Here is a 6559-nt window from a genome sequence, read left to right as displayed (position 1 = left end):
AAAGAGAGCGACTAAGATGATTACGGGGCTGGGGCACCTTCCTTATGAGGAAAGGCTACGGCGTTTGGGCCTCTTCAGCCTAGAAAAGAGACGCTTGAGGGGGGACATGATTGAGACATACAAAATTATGCAGGGGATGGACAGAGTCGATAGGGAGATGCTCTTTACACTCTCACATAATACCAGAACCAGGGGACATCCACTAAAATTGAGTGTTGGGCGGGTTAGGACAGACAAAAGAAAATATTTCTTTACTCAGTGCGTGGTCGGTCTGTGGAACTCCTTGCCACAGGATGTGGTGCTGGCGTCTAGCCTAGACGCCTTTAAAAGGGGATTGGACGAGTTTCTGGAGGAAAAATCCATTATGGGGTACAAGCCATGATGTGTATGCGCAACCTCCTGATTTTAGGAATGGGTTAAGTCAGAATGCCAGATGTAGGGGAGAGCACCAGGATGAGGTCTCTTGTTATCTGGTGTGCTCCCTGGGGCATTTGGTGGGCCGCTGTGAGATACAGGAAGCTGGACTAGATGGGCCTATGGCCTGATCCAGTGGGGCTGTTCTTATGTTCTTATGTACCTTAGCCTGAGTAATACACACATGCATGTTGAGCAGATAGAGGTGAAAGTGCCTTTAAACCATTCATTTTGCACTGCCACATAGTTCTTTTATTAACACTAGAGTTAGTTAATTAGGTCGAATTCATTTTCTATCCATTTTTAGTGCCAGTAGGAATATGGCCATAAATTATGAGCGAGGGATTCATTTAGAACTTTCTAATCCACACAGTTGTTATATTAGCATTTTCAGTATTATTTTTGTGGAGCCTGCTGGGATTCTAAGTGGTGTAATCACATTAATATGATCACAGATTACATTCTTGTAATCCTGTGTTTATTAAGGAGGAATCCCAGCAGAAGAATAAATGAATGCCGAACAATAAAGTGTCAGTGGCATCCTCAACACTTTAGTATTTTGACCCTTGAGGCCCATGCCATCTGAGGTTTCCTTGAAGGTTCTTCCAGTCTTGTGAAATCAGATGGACTGACATGTTTGCTGGGCATCAGCAATGAATTAGGATGAGAAGTAGCCGCTTATCCAAGAGTGGTAACATCTTGATCAGGCATTTGGTAGGACACCTATACTGGGTGGGAGGATATCAATCCCTTGCAGGGCTGGCAAGGGACCACCGCAACCAGAGGACGAAGGAGAGGACTTTTTACATTACCGTTCCTCTAACACAGGGCAGTCCAACTTTTACTACCAGGGAGGCTGCGAGACCCTGGCATAGATGTGGAAATAATTGGCAGTGACATGATGACATCACCTCCAATTACTTCCAAGTTTTGAGCGGCTAAAGTCACTTACAGGAGGAGGCAGCAGGTGGAGGAGGAGGGTATGATGGGGCTTTTTTATCTTCCTGCCAGAAAAGCCAGAATTATGTGGAGGAAGAGGAGGCAGTGGGTGGCAGGGCTTTTCAAGGGCCACCAAAATAAGAACATAATAAGAGCCACGCTGGATCAGGCCAAAGGCCCATCTAGTCCAGCTTCCTGCATCACACAGTAGTCCACCAGATTCCTGTGTGAGCATACAAGGCAACAAGAGAAGGGCATCCTAGTGCCTTCCCTTGCATCTGGCATTCTGAAGTAGCCTACTCCTAAAATCAGAGGTTACACATATCTATCATGGCTTGTAACCTGTGATGGACTTTTTCTCCGGAAGTTTGTCCAACCCCCTTTAAAAGGCATCTAGGCCAGATGCCATCATCACATCCTGTGGCAAGGAGTTCCACTGACTAATTACACACTGGGTAAAGAAATATTGGGTGTTGGACCACCCTGCTCTAACAGTTTCTTCCAAAAGCGACTGGCACATGGCTAAACTACAGACATTCAAGGTTTTGTTTTTGACTTTTAAATCATGCATTCAGCAGTTCCCCACAACTCTCTTCTTGGTATTCACTTTAGTCCCCTCACCAATCTCTTCGTTCTTCAGGCTCTGTTTTGCTTCCTAAACTGTAATTTTTTTTTTTTTGCCCTTATGCTTGGAATACTCTGTGTGATATTTGATTCTGTCCTTCCCAGCCCTGGAGAAATATCTTAAAATACAGCATTTGTTTCAGTTAGCATATTATCTGTCTCCTCACCTACAATGAGTGTTGCAATCACAGAAAGGCCCCTTGCTTGAGTGCAGTGTTCCTTCTGTGAATGGAAGGCCCTCTGGTCTCTCTGACTCTTTAAATATTTCTTTACTTATTAGATGATACAAGGACATCTGCAAGAGGACATCTGCGATACAAGGACATCTGCAAGAGGGATCTGAAGGCCTTAGGAGTGGATCTCAACAGGTGGGAAACCCTGGCCTCTGAGCGGCCCGCTTGGAGGCAGTCTGTGCAGCATGGCCTTTCCCAGTTTGAAGAGACACTTGGCCAACAGACTGAGGCAAAGAGGCAAGGCCCATAGCCAGGGAGACAGATCAGGGACAGACTGCACTTGCTCCTGGTGTGGAAGGGATTGTCACTCCTGAATTGGCCTTTTCAGCCACACTAGACGCTGTTCCAGAACCACCATTCAGAGCGCGATACCACAGTCTTTCGAGACTGAAGGTTGCCAACAACAACATTAGATGATAAACTTTCAGTTAGCTCCATGTTTCTTTTTAAAATCTTCATTAACAGCACCTACTTATTATAAGAACAATCATCACCTAGCATACAAGCTAGCTATATTGCCTATTGAAATGCAAATTCCTATCACCACTACAACTCTCATGGACTGGAAAGATTTACTTAGAGCTTTATAAACGTATTTAACCATAGAGTTGTAAAGTCGAGTTATTTTCCATTCTATCTGAAGTCCATAAAAGATGAAAGCTTTATTTATGATGTGGTTTTTACTGCCACACACTATATAAGCCCTAAGGGTAAGCCCAAACCATTGCATTTGTGGCTGTGTAGATACATATGAAAAGATTTTTTTTTCCATTTTCAAACAAGAGGATCCAAAGAGAGAAATAAAAACAATATTGTCCATCTTTGAAAGACTTTCAAGACAGTTCCTTGCACAACAAATAGATAAGGGTACTCATTTGTTGTGAGATTCCACACAGTAGATTAGATTATACGTGCTAAAGATGTCTTCTACATGGAAAGGCTGCTTTCCATGCCATGCTTGGAAGTTTCAGGAGAGAAATGAAATTAAACTAAAATACATTCTTCCACTTGTGCAAGAGGCTCTACCACCTCTTGCACAAGTGGAAACATGAAAACTGCTCTAGAACTTGTCTAGCGCTGCAGGAACCCTTGTGCAAGCTCCTGCACAAGCATTTGCAGAACTGTATTGGTGACTATTTTCACACAGTTTTTTGCTCCAACTCGTCAGCCTCAAAGAGAGGCTTTCCTTATGGGAATATTGCATTTATTAAGTTCCATGGTCAATCTGGTATTGGAAATAAAATAATGTATATTTTTATGGCATACAGAAGGCACTCATTTATACTTATGCACATGGTGCTGAGTGACTGCCGGAAGGGCCATTGCTGGGGCACTCACCCCAAATCACACAAGACAAGATTGCTGTTGGTATAAATTAGGCCACTTTATTGATTACATAATTCATTAAACTTAAATCTGCAGTGAATCTTGATTAGGGAACTCCTCTCCAATTTAGTGTGGGCGCATACCCCAGTGGTGACAGACACAACTTCCCCCATTGGGTATAGCATCCTAGCTCACTTGGCCAGCACATGCCATATCCTATTCCCCCCTCACAGGCCTAATCCACTGACATGGATCAACTTGGACGTGATGAGGAAGCCCTCATGACTGTCTCATATCTGTGATGGCCCTTCACACATGGGAGTCACAAACTGATGCTAGATGAGAGATGAGCATGTATACGTGCAGTACTCCTGTCTTCACATGAGATGGAGCTCACTAATGGTCTGATCCAGTGTTTTTTCAAACTGTGGGTCAGGACCCACTAGATGGGTCATGAGCCAATTTCAGGTGAGTTCCCATTCATTTCAATATTTTATTTTTAATGTATTAGACTTGATGCTACCATGGTAAGCGACTGCATTTGAGAAAATGTTACAGACCTGTACTTTTAACAAGCTACTATGTATATTCTTTTAACAATGATAGTCAATGGAACTTACTCCTGGGTATGTGTGGGAAGGATAGCAGCCTAGGATTGTTACAAATTTTCCTGCTTGATGATGTCACTTCCGGTGGGTCCTGACAGATTCTCATTCTAAAAAGTGGGTCCCAGTGCTAACTGTGTGAGTACCACAGGTCTAATCCTATCAATTTCTTCTATGCTGATGCAGCCATGCTAACAGGGCATGCACTATATCCTGCAGTGGGAGGGGGCAGTCACAGAAACCTCCTCAAGGTAAGAGAATGTTTGTCCCTTTACCTTGGGGCTGCATTGGCACTGGAAAATTGGATAGGATTGGCTCCTAAGAATCTCAGAGAAGGCTAAACATTTCCCAGAGATTGCATTCCAATCCTTTACAGGTAATTAACTTGCCATGCATAAGTACAGACAAACACAACTATATGACTTGGTACACTGCAAAATATAAGGACTGATGACTAGACTGCTTGACTTTGGTTTTGGATTTTTAGAAAGGGGCTTTTTTGCTGTTGTTCCCTTCAACATACCAATTCTGTAACTCAGTTACGGTTTTTAGTTTTAATTCATTCTAATTTGAGGTCAGTAGTTACCGCTACATTTTTCAGGCAAAAGCCAACATTATTACTGAACAATTTAAAGCACATCTGCTCATACAGATTTCGGCTGAAAGTGGGTTTTAAATAGTTTTGCAGATGGCTCAGTAAAACCTTGTGCTCTTCATTAGCAACTCTGGTTGTGAAGTCCAGGAATAGCAGAAATAGTGTGGAAAGGAAAAGTGAGAGCAACAGTTAAGCCAAAGAGATTGCTTAAAGCAGCCATTTTCAACCCTTTTCAGCTCACGGCACACTGACAAGGCACTAAAATTGTCAAGGCACACAACCAGTTTTTTCCTTACATTAAAGCACTACGTTACAATTAATTTTTAATTACTATAATTATTACAATTAAATCATTACATGACAAAGAAACTCACAAGAAGCTTGGAGAGGAAAGTATATGTGATTCTGGAAAGGAGGAAAAAAGGTTTTGAAGTAGGGTGATCAGATTGTTATTAAAGTGTTATGCCAGAAAGTGTTGGCAAAGATTGAGCACACAGTGGAGGTATGTGGGGTGAGGGGCAATGAAGACATGACTGTAACAACTGCAGGATTCAGCTGGACTGGGGGGAGAGAGAGAGAACGTGAGGCAAGTGATTCTGGACCTTTAGAAGGTGGGGATGAGTGAAGGGAGGGACAGTAAGATTGGTGCTAACTGCAATTATGAGATGGCGGGAATGTGCCTGTGGGAGGGTGTGGGGTGGGGGGAAGAGAAGTGCCAATTGCCTGCTCCTGTATTTAAGAAAAAAGAGAGAGACTAAAAGCCCAATCCTCTGCCTGTCTACTCAGAAGTAAGCCCCATTATAGTCAACGGGGTTTACTCCCAGGTAAGTGAGGATAAGACTGTGGCCCTCTAAAAGGCAAGGCAGGGAGGGACACTTTGGAGAGTTGCAGGCAAACTGTGGCAAGAAAAAGGGACTTGAAAGACCCTTTTAGCCAGCCAGGCTGGTGGCCTCAGCAGACTCACTCACTTCCTACCTGCTTACCTGCTCCTGGCTCCCTCTTCTCACTCACTCTGCCTGGTCCTCCTCCAGGCTTCAATGGCTGCCCAACCAGCAGGCGGGGCAGGCAACAACCGCCTCAATGCCCTGCACATGCCTGATCTTGTCTGATCTCGGAAGCTAAGCAGGGTCAGGCCTGGTTAGTACTTGGATGGGAGACCGCCTGGGATTACCAGGTGCTGTAGGCTTATACCATAGTCTTTGGAGACTGAAGGTTGCCAACCAGACATGTCTACTCAGAAGTAAGCCCCATAATAGTCAACGGGGCTTACTCCCAGGTAAATGAGGATAGGGTTGCAGTCTTCGCCTTGCTCAGGAGCAAGCGACAGCAAGGAGGTGCAAAGCAGCCATGACCAGCCCCTTTGCTGGCTGCCTGTTCCTTTTTCTTCTGCTACTGCATGAGGCTCAAAGCAGCGGCTTCCCCCACATGCACGGCTGCTGCCTGTCCCTTCTGGCCCCACGGCACACCTGAGGCAGCCTCTCGGCAACAGTGGTTGAAAACAGCTGACTTAAAGCATGAAGAAAAGAGTGCACTCTGTAGGGTCCTGCAAGCATAATGGACATGTGTAAGCAGACGTGCGCCTGCGTTATGGCAGCTGGACAGAACCATGCTTTGTGAGGTGAGCTCCTGCTTCACATCATCCCATTTTTCAAGTTACTTGGCTGAGACTGCAATCATCCACACTTACCTGGAAGTAAGCCACATTTACTATAATGGGACTTACTTCTGAGTAGACAGGCCTAGGAGGGGGCCTTGAGTTACAAGTATTTTGACCAAAAGGAGCAGCAGGGCCTTATCCAGCTATGGAAGAGCCAGCAATCAAC

The 6559-nt window shown here is 44.6% G+C and overlaps 1 pseudogene; it reads left to right on the top strand.

The window, feature by feature from the left end:
- The first annotated feature begins 5803 nt into the window (after positions 1 to 5803).
- Positions 5804 to 5922, top strand: LOC136650174 (5S ribosomal RNA; annotated as a pseudogene).
- The last annotated feature ends 637 nt before the right edge of the window (positions 5923 to 6559 follow it).

The sequence above is a fragment of the Tiliqua scincoides genome, chromosome 4, assembly GCF_035046505.1.
Source record: "Tiliqua scincoides isolate rTilSci1 chromosome 4, rTilSci1.hap2, whole genome shotgun sequence".
Lineage (NCBI taxonomy): Eukaryota > Metazoa > Chordata > Lepidosauria > Squamata > Scincidae > Tiliqua > Tiliqua scincoides.
Note: the sequence above shows the minus strand (reverse complement) of the source record. Positions and strands in the feature narration are given on the sequence as shown.